This window comes from Orcinus orca, chromosome 9 (genome assembly GCF_937001465.1).
Source record: "Orcinus orca chromosome 9, mOrcOrc1.1, whole genome shotgun sequence".
NCBI lineage: Eukaryota > Metazoa > Chordata > Mammalia > Artiodactyla > Delphinidae > Orcinus > Orcinus orca.
Window position 1 is genome coordinate 28,688,596 of NC_064567.1, and position 18,997 is coordinate 28,707,592.

General features: G+C 39.4%; 1 long non-coding RNA gene across 1 annotated transcript in view; it reads left to right on the forward strand.

The window, feature by feature from the left end:
- LOC125965497 (uncharacterized) overlaps positions 1-18,554 on the forward strand; it is a 29,735-nt gene extending 11,181 nt beyond the window's left edge. The window contains exons 2-3 of the long non-coding RNA XR_007479441.1: positions 17,464-17,528; positions 18,445-18,554. This is a non-coding gene — a long non-coding RNA (uncharacterized LOC125965497). The remainder of the gene's footprint in view (positions 1-17,463; positions 17,529-18,444) is intronic.
- The last annotated feature ends 443 nt before the right edge of the window (positions 18,555-18,997 follow it).

The following is an 18,997-nucleotide window of genomic DNA, read 5'->3' on the forward strand; positions in this document are numbered from 1 at the left end:
TAATTTGCAGGCTATTTTTATGCCCAAATTATGATGGTAAAAGTTCCAACTGGTTTGTTGACTAGTAATTTGTGCATCTCCAAGTGTTCCCAAGTTATTTTGGGGAGTTCACCGAAAGGATGCCACTCACATACCCACAAGCCAGTCTGTAACTGCGTGGTGTCTGCTTTTTCCTTCCTTTCCTACCCTGACTTATAATTTTCCACATTCTCTGTCTGCAGGTTTGATGAGTGTCAAATCATTGCTGGCTTCCAAAGGGAGGTGGGGGCAATGGCCTTCTCTCCAATTGCGTGCCACATTTGGTCCACAGAACTCTAAAATGTCTCTTCTTTCCCAGAAATTAACTTTTGGCCATCTCATACGTCCCATCAATCCTCTAAATCACTCCTAAAAAAAATAGTGCCATTATTTTTGTGAATGTCACTTTTCTGACCTTGAGCGTATAACCCAGTCTAAGGTTATAAAATAATAACTCCCATCCTTAGCTTCCCACCAGCCACAGGCACCAACACTCCCAAATTCCCTCCTCTCTTCTCTCCTGCCCAAGGAAAATAGAAGCCTCCATGCTTAGTAGTGCATGGAAGGGAAGGGGAGGTGGAAGACTCACCAGTAACTTACGGGCCCATGTCTGCTGGCTAAGGATGTCCAATATTATCTTTCTCATACTTTCAAATTCAAGAACCACTCAGAAAAAAGTAAAGCAGATGACAACGTATATAGTCTGCTACTAATGGAGGGGAACATATAAATATGTACAAGTATAAATACAAAGAATATCTCCAGAAGAACCCACAAGAGACTAATAACGGTGGTTGCCTCCACGGTGGGAACTTGGTTACTGGGGATCAGAAGAGAAGACTTACTTCTCACCCTATTTCATTTTGTACCTTTTGAATATTTTACATGTGTATGTCTTCCTTATTCAAAATGAAGTTTTCAAACTCTGCCCCTTTCTGAAACTGGGTGGGCTTTTGTGACTGCTGTATCTAATCAAGTATGACAGAAATGATACTCTGTGACTTCTGAAACTGTCATAAAAGATGAAACAACTAAAAAAATATAAAGTTTTCAAGAATACTTATAAAAATATTTTCCTTCAATTACAAATAATTTTTAAAATTATAGCCTGAATATTTTTAATAGCTCTGTTGAAAAAAGATTTGCAATGAAAACAAAAGGTTAAAATTTTTCCTTTTTCTGTGTGTGATTACATTTTTCAAAGCAAAAAGTCTTTTCTAAAAAGCACTGCTCTACAGTTTTCCCTTTTCCAGTGTTCTAACAAAATATAAACTCTTTTGGTTTAAGTCTCCATGTCACTGAGGAATTTAGACAGTGACAAATTGCAAACAGTGGCTGACTCATTTACTTGTTCTTGGTATTCTGTGTAATATGGATTCAACATCCCCTGCTGAATCCCGCTAACGTCCTTTCAAATGAACAAATATCAAAAGTTTCAAAACAAGCAGAGACTTCAGTATTATTATCCCATACATTTTTAATTGAGCAATTCTAAATTTATGTATAGTGTATCTAGAATGGGCTTATACTTCCAATGAATAAATGTATCACTTGTGATTTTTCTCTCGGCCTCTGTCTACACAATAGTACAAAAAGGGTTTTATAAGGAAAAATGGAGACCATGATTTGTTGCCTTTATGATACTCAAATGTTTTTCCTGACAACAAAATGTAACCTAGTTTTCCCAGATCCATACCAATTGGAAGGGAGAGGGGGAGATAAGGACAGTGATTAGGGGAACGAGGTACACAATCAAAGTGTGTGGATGATAATAAGACTCAGTAACAAAATCATCTTAATTCCAATAAGGTCCTGAGGGTTAACAGGTTTTCTTTGAGACCACTTCTTTCCCACTGACTCTTTCTCCTCAACTTGGGAATATGTTCAAGTCTCTTCCACCTTAAACTCTCTCTATTCAACACACACACACACACACACACACACACACACACACACACACACACACACCCATACAATACTCCCAGAGAGACACACAGGCCCAGATATACACACAGATACATACAGACATAGCCATGCATACGGATAGACAGACAAAGGCTCACACACACTGTCATACACACACGTACACAGAAGCACACCGCCCAGAGTTACCGTCTCACACACACATACACCATTTCTAGGTGCTCTGTTCCCCGGTTCGTGCCTCTTACTCTTTTGGGGTGAAAGTCAAGCCTTTAAGAAAGGATCTACACTTGCTACTCCCATTTCTCATCTCCCTGTCCTTCCTTCTCCCTCTGCAATCTGCTCCCAGCTCCCCCATGTCATTAAATCACTTTGTCTTAGGTCACCATTGATTTCCCAATGGCCAAACCCCATGAACACATTTCAGTCCTTAGCTTCTGCGACCTCTCCTAGCATCTGACTCTGTTTAATAATCCCTTGTTGAAACACACTTGTCAGTTGAGTTTCACGGAGCTACTTCCTCCTAGTTTTCCTCTTATCTTTCTGACTACTCCTCACTTATTCAATAATTTGATTATTTTTAAATTATTATCTGTTTCATGTATATTATATATCAGGAACCACAGCTTCTTCTTTCACAGAGTTTACTGACAAGTGGGGAAGAAAGGCAATAAAATCAACAATTAGTATAAAAAATCATAAATGCCGTGACTGGAGAGCAGGACGGGTAGAGGTGGCAGGGGCATCTAGACCTCCTACACTGTTGAAAACAGTGGCTTCCCAGAGAAGTGATAGGTAAGCATGAGTAGGGGTCACCCACAGGTAAGTGTGTTCCAGACAGAGGGAAGAGAGTAGGCAGAGGTCTGAAGGTAAGAGAGAACCATCATTCATTTGAGGGACTAAAACAATTTCACTATAGCTGGAACACAGATATTAACTATTGTTACTGAGGCTACTTGGTGCCCAGCTCTAGATTAAATGCTTTTACATAGTACCCCTCATTTAATCCAAATGTTGCCATGCAATAGTTATTGATTTTTTTGTTTTGTCTTTTGTTTTTATCTTTTTAAAAAATTTTTATTGAAATATACTTGATTTACAATATTGTATTAGTTTCAGATGTACAGCAAAGTGATTCAGTTATACATATATATATATAGATATGTATATTCTTTTTTTACATTCTCTTCCATTATAGGTTATTATAAGATATTGAATATAGTTTCTGATGCTATACAATAGGTTCTTGTTGTTTGTCTGTTTTATATATAGTAGTGGGTATATTTTATAAACTCCTAATTTATCCCTCCCCAACCTTTCCCCTTTAGAAACCATAAGTTTGTTTTCTATTTCTGTGGGTCTATTTCTGTTTTGTAAATAAGTTCATTTGTATTCTATTTTTAGATTCCACATATAAGCAATATCACATGATATTTGTCTTTGTCTGTCTGGCTTACTTCACTTAGTATGATAATCTCTAGGTCCATCCATGATGCTGTAAATGGCATCATTTCATTCTTTTTTATGGCTGAGGAATATTCCATTGTGTATATATACCATATCTTCTTTATCCATTCATCTGTTGATGGACACTGAGGTTGCTTCCATGTCCTGGCTATTGTAAATAGAGCTGCAATGAACATTGGGATACATGTATCTTTTTGAATTATGGTTTTCTCCAGAGGTATGCCCAGGAGTGGGATTGCTGAATCATATGGTAGCTCTATTTTTAGATCTTAAGGACCTCCACACTCCATAGTGGCTGTACCAATTTACATTCCCATCAACAGTGTATGAGGGTTCCCTTTTCTCCACACCCTCTCCAGCATTTATTGTTTGTAGATTTTTTGATGATGGCCATTCTGACTGGTGTGAGGTGATGCCTCATTGCAGTTTTGATCTGTATTTCTCTAATAATTAGCAATGTTGAACATCTTTTCATGTATCTTTTGGCATCTGTATGTCTTCTTTGGAGAAATGTCTATTTAGATCTTCTGCCCACTTTTTGACAGGGTTTTTGGTTTTTTTGATATTGAGCTGTATCAGCTGTTTGTATATTTTGGAGATTAACCCCTTGTCAGTCTCATTGTTTGCAAATATTTTCTCCCATTCTGCAGGGTGTCTTTTTGTTTTGTTTATGGTTTCCTTTGCTATGCAAAAGATTAGTTCCCATTTGTTTATTTTTGTTTTTATTTCCATTATTCTAGGAGATAGATCCAAAAAAATATTGCTGCGATTTATGTCAAAGAGTGTTCTACCTATGTTTTCCTCTAGGAGTTTTATAATATCTGGTTTTACATTTAGGTATTTAATCCATTTTGAGTTTACTTTTGTGTATCGTATTACAAAATGCTCTAATTTCATTCTTTTACATGTGGCTGTCATCAATATACATTTCTTAAATAGAGTAAGAACGTAACTGTCATTTTACACAGAAATATACTCCTGCATAGTAAAGGACTGTGTGTGCTTGTGAGAAGTTGGACTGTGGGAAGGTTGTGCAGTGAGAATGCTGGATAATTATTGTTATTCCTATTTTTACAGAAAATAATAATTATAACTAGTATATAAGTGCTTATAGTCTATTGATTATTGTTATAAGTGCTTGATAATGTCTTAATCCACTGAATCTTCATTGCAACTCTATATTACATATGTGAATATGTATAATATTATATATTACTTATACAGCATATAATATATACATATTTTATAATATATTATAGATATTATAAATACTATTGCTATCCCAATTTTACCAGATCATGAAGCTTGCCAAAGGCCAGCCCAGGCAATCTGTACTTTTGCAGGAGTTAGGGGATAAGTAAAAGATAAGGATGAGATTGGAGAAGTGTGTTAGTGTTGGAGCTCCAAGGTCAGGAGGCAGGGAGGAAGAACAAGAAGAATGGGCCAAGAGAAGGCTGGAGGGGATGGACGTACAGAGGAACTATCATCTTGGGGAAAGATCAACAAGGGATGCAAGGGACATTGGCTTCACTAAATCCATAGTCCCCTCTAAGCTAAGTCTTTATACTCATCACTTTATATTTCACTGGTAAAGCTGATTTTTCACAGCTAAAGCTGATTGAAAAACAGCAACCCCAATTTCTTGAACAATTCTGTATAAGGTATGAATAGGCAAATAAGATGTCTTCACTCCTAAGAAATAGAATCCTTGACAGACCCACTAACATGATTGAATTTCTCATTGGGAAAACAATCTTTTCTCTACAACCTAACTTTCAAAGTAATAACAGTACAATTATAAATGAGCACCTAATACATACCCGAACAAAATCGCATGCCTTATATGCATTACCTTATTTAACCTTCAGTATAAGGTATGTATGATTATCTTCCTTCTTCAGAGGGGGAAACTAAGGTCTAGAGGTATTAAATAACTTGTAGCCTATTACAGGGGTCCCCAGTCCCCGGTCTGTGGCCTGTTAGGAACCGGACCACACAGCAGGAGGTGAGCAGTGGGCGAGCGAGCGAAGCTTCACCTGTATTTACAGCTGCTCCCCATCGCTCGCGTTACCATCTGAGCTCCGCCTCTTGTCAGATCAGATCAATGGCGGCATTAGCTTCTCATAGGAGCACAAACCCTGCTGTGAACTGCGCATGCAAGGGATCTAGGTTGTGTGCTCCTTATGAGAATCTAAAGCCTGATGATCTGAGATGGAGCTAAGGCGGTCCCATCATTCCCAGATGGGCCCATCTAGTTGCAGGAAAACAAGCTCAGGGCTCCCACTGATTCTGCATTGTGGTGAGTTATATAATTATATATTACAATGTAATAATAATAGAAATAAAGTGCACAATAAATGTAATGCACTTGAATCATCCCAAAACCACCCCCCCCCCCAACGCTGGTCCATGGAAAAATTGTCCTCCATGAAACCGGTCCCTGGTGCCGAAAAGGTTGGGGACCGCAGGCCTATCAGATACGTTCAGGAGGCAGAATTAAACCCTGAATGTCTGATTCCGAAGTCCATGCTTGTTCTACTCCACTATACTCCCTCTAGGAGGAATGAAGGAATCCCGGGTAACCTAGGCTGACCTGCTGAACTATCTAACTCACTCTGTTTTAGAGAGGTGGGGTCACTGTCTTCCTGCCCATATTACATAGTACCTTACCACACCCTCCCCTGCTGTAGCATGACAGACAAGACCCTTGCTACCTTATAAACCAGCCCCAAGGAGCCTTCCCCATTCATCTCTCACCACTTCTGTTTTTTTCTCTTTGTCCCCTTCACCCTTACCTCATTCCTACCACTATATTCCCAAAGATCATTTAATGTCATGGTCATGAAAATTTCTCGTGATAATGTCTTATTTTTCTTAAAGTCAAATAATATGCATATGATTCCAATCAGGGAGAACACATATATGTGCATAACAAAGACTAAAAGGATAGACATAAAATATTATCAATAGTGATTTCAGGAAGGTTATATTATAGGTGGTTTTTATTTTCTTGTTTATGATTTCTGGGTTTTCCCAGTGATCATCAATAAAAAATGTATTTTAATAATAAAAATTGAACAAAATGTTTGCAATAGCTGTTACACCAATGTACCTTTCTTTCATAGCAGTTATCTAATTCTCTGCAATTTGCTATAAAATAGAAAATAAAGAGGAGGTAGTTGCACTCATAGCTATAATGTTAAGGTTGGATGCATTACAAGTATTATGTATATTACTATTTAAGGTAAAAAAATGAAAAGTGGATCCCTTTTCATGGAGGAGTAGCAGCTCCTCTGGCAGGCAACATATGCAGCCATGGACTGAGCTGAAATCAGTCATTTCTTTCTACTTTCTAAGTTCTGCAGAGGTGAAAGCACAGTATGTATCTTAATGCTCTCCCAACAGGGGCTCTGGTAAGTTTATCTCAGCTGGAAGCATTTCTTTGCACATGTCTCAGAATCATAATGAAAATAGTCTCTCTTCTGAAAAATAAATGCATCAAATGTAGAGGTCATAAGTACAAAAGGGGAAAGAATGTTGTCATTAATCATCTTGACCCCAACCGATTGAATCCCTCTTACACTCATAATATCTTTTCTTCCTTCTTTCAACCTGATGCCATCTGGTTCAAAGATTTGGGGCTATTAGCTCCATTAAAAGTAATCTTAGGAACTTGTAATTTACATGCATCAAGGATTTTAACACCAGTGAGCTCTGTAAAATATCCTGCAAGAACCCAAATTTCCAGAATACATTAAAAGACCAATGGTTTTGCTTTTCTTTCTGAATTTAGTTTTAACTATAGTTTCTCTCTCTCCCTCTCTCTCTCTCCCTATCTCTCCCTCAGATTGTCCTGAGCCTATACCTCGGAGGCTGTTCATACATACCACTATCTCAGCTGCTTTTACTACCCTCCCCCTAGTTTCCCATGAATTCTTTAAAAAAAGAATCTCAGATTCACAGAATTTTAGAAGGGACCTTAGGAGTCTCCATTCCGACAGCATCTTTTTTGTAGATGAGGACATTGTAGCCCACAGAGGTTAAGCGATCAGCTCAGAAATACAGAGATAATTTGCAGGAGGGGAGGGTCTCCTGATTCCAAATTGGGTACTCCTTTCATTATACCACACACTGTCTCCCATGAATCAGTAAATTCTTTCTAAGGCAAGGACTTGCCAAACAATGGGACAGCATCAGAACAAACTTTGCTCTCATGAAAGCCAAAGCCCTTTTGCCAAGACTCTCCAGGGTTCTCCTTAAAACTCGGCCTCTATGACATTAATAACCATTTGTTTAAGGGCTACTGACTGCCTAGTTATTATGCATCATCTTCAACCTTCAAAACAACCTTCAAAGTATCTATCAAAATTCCCCATTTTGCTGATGAGGGAACTGAATCATTGAGAGAGTTAAGCAATTTGCCTAAGACCCTATAGCTGAACATAGTAGATCCAGGATTTGGACCCACGTCTTAAATGCTTTTTGCATGTGCTGGGTTGCTTCTCCTTCCATGATACCAGATCTTAACTCCAAGGACAGATTTATCTATGCCGCTTTTTTTTTTTTTTTTTTTTAATTTTTTTTGCAGTACGCGGGCCTCTCACTGTTGTGGCCTCTCCCGTTGCGGAGCACAGGCTCCGGACGCGCAGGCTCAGTGGCCATGGCTCAAAGCGGGTCGATGCAGGGGACGTGGGTTCGTGCCCCGGTCCGGAAAGATCCTACATGCCACGGAGCGGCTGGGCCCGTGAGCCATGGACGCTGAGACTGCGCGTCCGGAGCCTGTGCTCCGCAACGGGAGAGGCCGCAACAGTGAGAGGCCCGCGTACTGCAAAAAAAATTAAAAAAAATAAAAGGTAGAACAAATATTTGTGGTTTGTAACAAAACGTATCCATAGTATACTGCTCTTGCTTTTATTCATTCATTCGTTCATTTGTTCGGTAGACAGACATTGGAAACACAGGCATTAATACAACACTCCAGAAAGAACTGTAAAGTAAACTTACCATGGTATTCAATAGCGCAGTCAGATACTCACAGACTTTGATCACTTAATGCGCTTAATAGGTTGTTCTGGGGTGTACACTTAAGAAGAAAAAGTACTTAGAAAGGAATCTGAAGGTAGCAAAATAATTAGATGGTTGGAAAGCAAAGAACTACACAATGAAGGGAATTGTTTTGCCAGCTCAACAGAAAGCAACACGATAATCATTTTCTGGTGTATGAAAGGTTGTTATCCTGACCATGATGGCAGACCATTCTCCATTTCCAAATAAAGTGAGACAAAAAAGAAATATAACAAGACATGGAGGGTTTGGCTAAATGTATTCAGGAGTCTGCTGGGCATGATTTTAAAATTTGGCTTAATTTATGGAAAACAGATCATAGAATCTCAAGAATGGTGGACTTTCTAACCACACAAGACTTTATAAATTGGTGGTTTACACATGATAAAGCTATGATTTTCTTTAAGTAAGGTCCATGTGAAGAGAAGAATGGGAAAAAATTGACATTAAAGTACCTGACATCTCCAAAATTCTATAGAATGAAGCATTTTAATATGCATTCAATATCCCCACCTAAAATTACTGTATTTATTCCTGCAGAAGAGCTAACCAATATTTCCATGACCACTAATATCTTGGTGGCCACAGCCCTGGCTCTCTTCTTTCTCTCTCATCTGCATGCAGTTGGAGCAGGTGTTATGTGAAGAGTCCCCTTCTCCAATCTTCCTGAGGCAGGAACCCTAAAGCTTTGTAAATATAAATCATGGGGTCCAGATAAAACTAAGGAGAGGAAGTGGGGAGGAAAAAAGAAAGGTCAGTAGTACATTTAGAAGGAGATTCCAGGGATGACACTTGAGCAGGCTTTACATCTCTTTTTTATTATTTTTTATTGACATACAGTTGATATATAATATTATATGTTACAGGTATATAATATAGTGATACAATTTTTAAAGGTTATACTCCATTTGTAGTTATTATAAAATATTGGTTTTATTCCCTGTGTTTTACAATATAACCTTACAAGGATATGCTACAGCTTATTTTATACATAATAGTTTGTAGGCTTTATAGCTTTTAAACTCTTGTGCAAAGTCAGTTGCTCTGCTGATTAGTACCTATTCATAGTGGTGTGAAGACAAATGAGTGTATTATATACAATATATATAATGCTTACAATAATGTCTGGCATAGACTAAGCTGAATATTAACTATCATGACTACTATAATTATGACAGTCCTAATACTTGTCCTAGGTTGGATTTCCTAGAAGCAGCCCCTGAGATAAGGCTTCCTGAACAAATGATTTATTGAGGATGTACTCCCCACAGAAACCAATTAGGGAGGGAGGGAAGCAGAGGAAGGTAGCCAAAGAAGCCAAGCTCTAGTAGACTTCAGGCAAAGTCCCAGTTCCTGCCTGATCCTGTGCGGAGCTCTGGAGCATAAATGATGCCTCAGCATTTGTCCTGCCTTGAGGCAAGAGAGTTGGGCTTTCATGCTCCCACACCATAGTCATCAGCTACTGGCTGCACTGGACACCTGTAGCTGTCTGTGCAAAGTAGCCCAGGGGCAGTCTCTGAAGGAGGTCACAGGGGCAAGCAGTTAGAAGCACAGCACACAGAAACTAGAGACTGACACCCAGAACAAGAAAAAGGAGCTCAGGGGATCTAGATGGAACACTGACAGTCTTCTCTCCAGTACTCCAGAGCTGTTGTACAGTCTCACCAGTATCCAGTGAGCCATTTTTACTACTTGATTTATATTCAGTCATTCCGGTAGTGTCCATGCAGTACATGTGTGCTCACTCAGGCAACCTTGCTTCCCCAGCTCTGCTCCCTGACACCAGAAAACTTATGGACTATTTCTACCAAAAACATTGTTATTATGTTATGTGTAACTTTAAATAACAGTTGCTGCTCCTACAACTCAATAGCAATGAAACAAATAACCTGATTAGAAAATGGGCAAAAGACTTGAATAGACATTTCTCTAAAGAAGAGATACAAATGGCCAGTAGGTATATGAAAAGGTGCTCGACATCACTAATCATCAGGGAAATGCAAATCAATACCACATTGAGATACTACTTCACACTTGTTAGAATGTCTATCATCAAAAGCCACAAAAGCTAACAAGTGTTGGCAAGGCTGTGGAGAAAAAAGAACCCTTGTACACTCTGATGGGAATATAAATTGGTGCAGGCGTTATGGCAAACAGTATGGAGGTTCCTCAGAAGCTTAAAAACAGAACAACCGTAAGATCCAGCAATCCCACTTCTGGGTATATTGCCAGAGGAATTGAGATCAGGATCGTGAAGAGATATCTGCACTCCCATGTTCTTTACAGCATTACTCAAAATAACCAAGACATGGAAGCAACCTAAATGTCTATCTACGGATGAATGGATAAAGACGTGGTATAGGCCTACAATGGGATATAATTTATCCTTTAAAAAGAAGGAAATCCTGCCATTTGCAACAACATGGATAAACCTAGAGGGCATTACGCTAAGTGACATAAGCCAGACAAAAAAAGACAAATTCTTTACGATACCACTTACATGAGGAATCTAAACTGGCCAAACTCATCAAGGCAGAGAGTGGAATGATGGTTGCCAGAAACTAGGGGAAGGAGGAAACTGGAAGGTATTAGTCAAAGGGTACAAATTTTGGTCATGCAAGATGAATAAGTCCTAGTCCATTGTATAGCATAGAGACTACAGTTAATAATATTGAATTGTATACTTAGAAATTTGCTAAGAAGGCAGATCTTATGTTAAGTTTTCATATCACTGAAAAATGATAATAATAGTAAAGGGGGGGGAGGAAATGTTTGGAGGTGATAGAGATGTTGATGGCATTGATTGTGTTGATGGTTTCAAAGATATATACTTATCTCCAAACTCATCAAGTTGCGTTGTACACGTGCAGCATGTCACTCATACCTTAATAAAATGGTTAAGAGAAATAACAGTTAGTCCTTTGGATAATCTCAGTTGTTGGAATCTCAGGGCAAGAAGAGAATTAGAGGAGGAAAGGTAGGACACCTAACTGAGATATAGCTGTGACATGAGGCAGTGACAAATCTCCTCTGGACAATGCCATGTACTCATGCCTTTCTGAGAGATACAGAAGGGGAGGGGACACTGAGTCTTGAAGAATATTCTTACCACCTCTCTACTCTATTTCGGTGTCCTTTCTGACATGAAAGTTTGCACAAAGGAAGGGCTTGGAGCCCAAGTGTCTCCGATATTGAAGATGTAGAAAAGCACACATTAGAAGCGGGGTAATGGGACAGCCACAGAGCCATCTATTGCTAATCCTTCCCTACACACGAAAGAAGAGTAATGACTGATTAAACTACAACAAAGCTAATTTTTCAGGTTCCAGATTCTATACACCTTCCAACTCTCAATCTACCACTCATTTATTTCACTGGTTTTACCTCTGATAAAATCGTTTCTCTTCAATAATTATATTCTGAAGAATGTTTGACTTTTCAAAATCAATTCTTAACTATCCCCAGAGCACCTGAAAAGTTGCCTATCTGATGAAAAAAACACTTTCATTTTTATGCTCCAAAAACTCAAAATTGGCCACAGTGAAATTTTATCAAACATTTTAAAAGAGGGGGAAAAAATCAGTTCTGGATTGAAAGTAAGAATAAGAAACTTAGAGCCCGTGGGGGACAAGAAACTTAGAATGAAAGTGCTTTCTCAACCAGAGCACTCCTGTTGAGACATGATAATAAAATGTTCACAGTTACGGAGATGAAATCCTAACTGGCACAATCTGAACAAAAGAAAAAAACCTTTATATTTCTGGAAGCATATCTGTTTTCCCAGGCATTTAGGTCTTTCTTTAGACAAACACGTGTCACTTTTTATTGCTTATCAAATATTGAATTGGTTGGATTAAATCTTTGAGTTTGATCTTGCTATACAAAACATGAGACCATTTTCCTAGACTTGAGTGAGCCCATGGATGAATAGCATGTATAAATTGTTATTACACTCATCTTTCAATGGAGCTGAGCTAACTGACATGCACTATCTAATCCATTTCCCCATTGTGCTTAGATTTTAACAAGAAACACATTGAAAGATTTAAAACCATCTGCAAGCTTAATTAGCGTGAACTCTAAGGGATTGTTTTAATTCTATTGTCATACCAGAATGCTATTACAGTAAGTATTGTTTGAAATTAGTGAGCCATAGCTAGGGCTGAAGAGCAATTTTTGGTATTTTGGAAATTCTCCTTACTCTAGTAGAGTTTGACTTACAATAAAATTACAATTTGGTGTAAAGTTTGCTGTTTTCACTAGCCAAGGAACCATTTATTAAACAGCTACTATATTAAACTTACAGTGGCAGGTTAATATATCATAATCAGAGTACATTCAATTTTTTAAGGAATAATAGCATTTATTTGGCTGTTTTCACTTATTTAAAAGAATCTTTCTGAAATGGGGAGGGGAAAACTTAGGCTGTGGTTGAAAAGCTAAAACAAATATATAATATATGATGCAGTTGGAAATATATATGCCAATATTTCATAGCTGTATGTGATAAATGACAACTAGATGGCCAGATAATTTTTTTTTTAAGTTCAGAAGAAGAGATCACATCGTATTTAGTGGGAACAGTATCATCTTTCCTCTAGGAAATCCTTACCTATAGAGATGGAATTGACTGGGACTTTAAAGTGAATGACCAGAATGGTGGAGAGACTCCTCAGACTCCAGATAGATTTAGGCAATCCTGAAGCAGAGAAAAAGTGTGTTTTGTTTCCCAGGGTAAGAGTGAAAGCATGGTGTCAGAATAGCAGTCTCTAGGGATGATGAGTGTGGTGCCCAAGGAAAGGCTCACAGTCTGCATAACCTAGGGTTGAGCAGGGAGGACAGAGATTTCTTGGCTCCTAAAAGAGCACAGAAGATGCAAAAGGCAAATCACAGACTCAAAGGCATCTAACTGGGGGATGAAGAGAATGCAGAGTTATTCACATAGTCATATGAGGGAAACTTCATAGGGATTGCAATTGTCTCAACATGTCAGGTATAAAGGCCAATGCCCAAAGACCAGGATCAGTTACAACTCAGTGGTGACCATCACATGCCATAGGATGGTTGAAGGTCTGAGATTCCCTCACCTGGATGACACTTAAGCCTCCCATTACCCAGATCATTAGAAGGGTTAAGGGGAGAAAGAGAGGCGGAAATCGAGCTATTTCCTTGCACAGTGAGTTTTGTAGCTATAAGTGCATGTTGGCTGGGCACAATTACACAATGATCTATTCAGTCATTCAACAGCATTCACTGTGCTAGAATTTTGGAACACTAATATCATCGGATGATAGCCACTATGTAAGTTCCAAGAAGCATAAACATTAATGAGAGAATGACCAACCCTGTCCTCAAGCTGGTTACAGCTAATAAAATAGAAAAGCATATAAAGAAATAATTGTGTTATAGCGTAATATGTGTTTTAATGGTATGTAAACATAGCTTCTCAGAGGGTGTATATAGGAGAGTCTCACTGTGGAAGACGTGGAGTTGTTTTTTTTGTTTGTTTTGGGTTTTTTTTTTTGCAGTACGCGGGCCTCTCACTGTTGTGGCCTCTCCCGTTGCAGAGCACAGGCTCCGGACGCAAGGCTCAGCGGCCATGGCTCATGGGCCTAGCCGCTCCGTGGCATGTGGGATCTTCCCAGACCAGGGCACGAACCCGTGTCCCCTGCATCGGCAGGCGGACTCTCAACCACTGCGCCACCAGGGAAGCCCGTGGAGTTGGTTTTTTTAGGAGTTGAACAAGAGATGAAACATTTACCAGACAGAGGAAACAGCAAAGAGTAAACACATACATATATATCAAAACAGAGAGAGTTAAAAAAGCAATGTACAATTGATCCTTTTTTTAAAAACTTTATTTTATTTATTTATTTTTGGCTGTGTTGGGTCTTCATTGCTGCACGCAACCTTTCTCTAGTTTCAGCGAGCGGGGACTACTCTTCATTGTGTGCACAGGCCTCTCATTGCAGTGGCTTCTCTTGTTGCAGAGCACAGGCTCTAGGTGCGTGCGCGGGCTTCAATAGTTGTGGCTCGCGGGTCCTAGAGCACAGGCTCAGCAGTTGTGGTGCAGGGGCCCAGTTGCTCCACGGCATGTGGGATTTTCCTGGACCAGGGATCAAACCCGTGTCCCCTGCATTGGCAGGTGAATTCTTAACCACTGTGCCACCAGGGAAGCCCACAGTTGACCCTTGAACAACACATGTTTGAACTGCACAGGTCCACTTACATGTGAATTTTTTTCAATGAATATATTGGAAAAAGTTTTTGGAGATCTGAGACAGTTTGAAAAACCTCACAGCCTGGAAATATCAAAAAAAAGTAAGAAAAAATGTCATGAATACAATAAATATCTGTAGATACTGGTCTATTTTTACATAGGCCTAAGTGACTGATATTTCATATAAAATTAATAACGTGTTAGTTTTCTTACTGTTTTGTAATTTTATTTTCAAAGAATTACATTACCACACAGTATGCCTCACTCGTATTTGGAGAAACTGTGTATCAGCCTATCATCACAGGTAACTGGTTTTTAAAAAAATGTAACAATGCTGCCAATACTGTATTATCAATATGGCTGCAATACTGTATGCCATGAAAATTTTATAAAAATTCATTTGTTAGTGTATAGGCTAGGCTACCCTGAGGCAATCATATCGATTATACTAGGCTACCATAAAGGAATCATACTGCTGCTTTTTCGTTATCAATGCATGAATTGTTATACCTGCAAAGAAATATGAATTTCTTTTTCACATTTTTCATTTTTGATGTCTAGTGTTAGTAATACATATAACATCTACAGCGTTTTGTATCATATATGACAATATCGGCATAGGTACTGACAGACAATTCATCTTGTAAATAGATGGCATAAACGTACAGTATTGATAAACGCAGTTCAGTATCGTAAATGTATTTTCTCTTCCTTATGACTTTCTTAATATTTTCTTCTCTCTCGCTTACTTTATTGTAAGAATACAGTGTATAATACATATACATACAAAATATGTGTTAATAGACTCTTCATGTTATCAGTAAGGCTTCCAGTCAACAGGAGGCCATTAGTAGTTAAGTTTTGGGGGAGTCAAAAGTTATATGTGGGGGATTCCCTGGTGGCGCAGTGGTTGAGAGTCCGCCTGCCGACCCAGGGGACACGGGTTCGTGCCCCGGTCCGGGAAGATCCCACATGCCACGGAGAGGCTGGGCCCGTGAGCCATGGCCGCTGAGCCTGCGCGTCCGGAGCCTGTGCTCCGCAACAGGAGAGGCCACAACGGTGAGAGGCCCGCATACCGCAAACAAACAAACAAAAAGTTATATGTGGATTTTCCACTGCTCACAACTCACACCTAACCCCCACGTTGTTCAAGGGTCAACTGTAAATGGTTTAGAATGGATGGGGAGTAGACTTCAGTTGTGGAAAATAATATTGGAAATGTAGGTGCAGACCAAGGTTATGGAATTTCTTGCATATGTAAAGAGTTCATCCTTTGTTTTTTGTTTGTGTTTGGTTTTATTTTTTAATTAGGGAAATCCTAAAGAATTTTTAAGCAATTGCCAACTATCAAGTTTATGTCAGAGTATCTATTATTTTTAATTACTGATGGTCTTTTTTTTTAATTTATTTTTTTGGCTGTGTTGGGTCCTCGTTGCTGCATGCGGGCTTTCTCTAGTTGTGGCGAGCGGGGTTTACTCTTCATTGCAGTGCGCGGGCTTCTTATTGCGGTGGCTTCTCTTGTTGCAGAGCACGGGCTCTAGGTGCGCGGGTTCACATGGGCTTAGTTGCTCTGAGTCATGTGGGATCTTCCTGGACCAGGGCTCGAACCCGTGTCCCCTGCATTGGCAGGCGGATTCTTAACCACTGCACCACAAGGGAAGCCCTGATGGTCTTTTTAGTTACCTCCTAATCACCCTGCTGGTGAGGCAGGGACTCCCACCCAAGGGTGATGGGTGGTTGAATGTAAGACACCCAGCACCGGACAGATGAGGTCAAGAGCAGTTTATTATATCGTAGCCTGGGGGAGCAGAACATCACAGGCCATGCAGGGCCAGGGTTGCATTCAGGAAAAGAGTGAACCAGCAGGGGCTGCAGGAGGCAGGCTCTGTGGCATCAAGACAGTGAGGTGCCCCTTGGTTCTGATGGGAAGATGTGATTGGCTTGTTTGAGTACTTCTGTGAGCTGGCAGGGAACTGAAATCCCTTCTCAGAGACAAGTAGGAAGGGCACCTGGTCCTCTTGGTAAGGAGGATGGTTTGATTAGAGGACGTTATTCACGGGAGTGGAGTAGGGAGGGAAACTTGCAGTTAGGCCATTTGAAGATGGAATGTTCTAAAATTCTAGCATAATATTCAGAAAGAAATGTAGTACATAGTATGTACTTAAGAAATGTTCCCTTCCCTTGCCATCTTTTTCTCCTGATCTCACCCATAGAGTAGTTTTTCTCTCTTCTTTGAAATTGTATAACACTCGGCAACTTCGTTTTGTTTTTTTTTTTAATTTATCCAACTATGTTTGTCATATGATTGTGCCCAAGTTATTTACATGTCTAGAAGAAGTTGCTAGAATTGCATATATCTCAGGATTCCCTACACTGCTGGGAAAGTGCCATGTACATAGTAGCTACTCAATACATTTATCAGATTGAACTCCAAAGCAGTCAAGTAATACGACCAAAACAAGAAGTAGCAGAGCCAAATCTCTTGACACCAATCACATCATTTTTCAACTCTGCCAATAGTAGGGACTGCTTGTATTGGAGATTTGAATACTTGCTATAGAATAAAGGAGGTTATTTTCTTTGGGAGGTCACATTGTCTCTAGCAAAATATTCCAAAAATAAGTATTAATCACTTGAACATGCTTCTCTAGTAGGATATAAGAGAAAAGAAACATGGACAAAATTAAATACTGAATTATGGTAGAATATTTTATTGTATCCTGAAATATTTTTTTTTGAAGAAAAGGGTGGAATTTAATCTTTACTTACAGGACACTGCAAGATATGAAATTCCACGTAGAAATAAGAAACTCATTGAGAGGAGAAGCTTCATACAGTATGTACAGTTTGGAACTGTTCAAGTGTAGTTTCTTTGTAAAAAGTGGTACAATAACAAACCATATGTAAAAAGAGTTCTTAGTAGAGAAACAGTAAGACAAATATTTTATTTTATCCTGAAAATATTATAATTTGATTAGTTCTTGTATAGCCTCAAGTCATTAACCTTCCCTCTCCATTGTAAAAAAGTATTGCTGTATGCTACCTCTTCTTAGTTCGATATTCCTTAGTATATCTCCAAAATTGTCCAGTGTCAGACTGATGCGATGGGAAACACATGGGGCCATCCCCAGAACCTGATTTCGTTGGTCTCTGGTGGAGTCCAGGTGCACATCTACATCTCTAAGATAGACTTCACTGAGATTCAGAGTCATATATCCAAATGCCTCCTGGAGATTTCCACCTCCTGTCCCACAGGCACCTACAATACATACAAGACATTTCAACCTCATGTTTCTTCTCCTACACCTGCCCCTTCTCTATATTCCCAGTCAAGGAAATCACCATCACACCATCCAACCACCCAACCCCCAAGCTACCCAAGCAGAAAACTTTGGAGACATCCTTGGTTTCTCCCTTTTCCTCATCCCACTTCCACCAGAGTCAGTCAGCACCAAGTCTCATGCATTTTCACTCAACATCTCTCAAATTTCCCCAAGTTCTCTGTATCCACTGCTAATGGCTTAGTTTATGTTCATCATCCCTTGTATCATTGAAAAATTCTTCTATTCAGTTTATATCTTTGAAATGATCCTCCACTGAACTACTAGAGAGTTCAGGGGAGAAAATTTTTCTGAAAATTCATATCTGAGTGTGTTACTTATTTTGAAAGATTCTCAATGACGGCTCTTTGCCTAAAGAACCAATTATGAGGCCATCCATATTCACATTTCCCCTCTAATCCTTTCTTTCAGGTTCCCCATCCCGTGTTTCTATACACATCCTAAGCTCCAGGCATGAAGAAATATCTGGAGAGCCTGGGAATCCCTCTGCAGTTCCATATTTTTCATGTTGCTTCCTCTGGTAAGTATGTCTTCCGCCAGACACCATATGAATGGAAAAAAATCTCATACTTAGAAATCACACAGCTGCCAAAGTTCAAATCTTAGATCTGCTTCCTTTTTTTTTTTTTTTTTAAAGAAGATGTTGGGGGTAGGAGGTTTTTTATTAATTAATTTATTTCTTTTTGCTGTGTTGGGTCTTCGTTTCTGTGCGAGGGCTTTCTCTAGTTGTGGCAAGCGGGGGCCACTCTTCATCGCGGTGCACAGGCTCCAGACGCGCAGGCTCAGTAGTTGTGGCTCACGGGCCTAGTTGCTCTGCGACATGTGGGCTCCTCCCGGAGCAGGGCTCAAACCCATGTCCCCTGCATTAGCAGGCAGATTCTCAACCACTGCGCCACCAGGGAAGCCCTTAGATCTGCTTCTTACTGGTTGTGTATTACTTAACTTCTCTAATCCCCCTTTTACC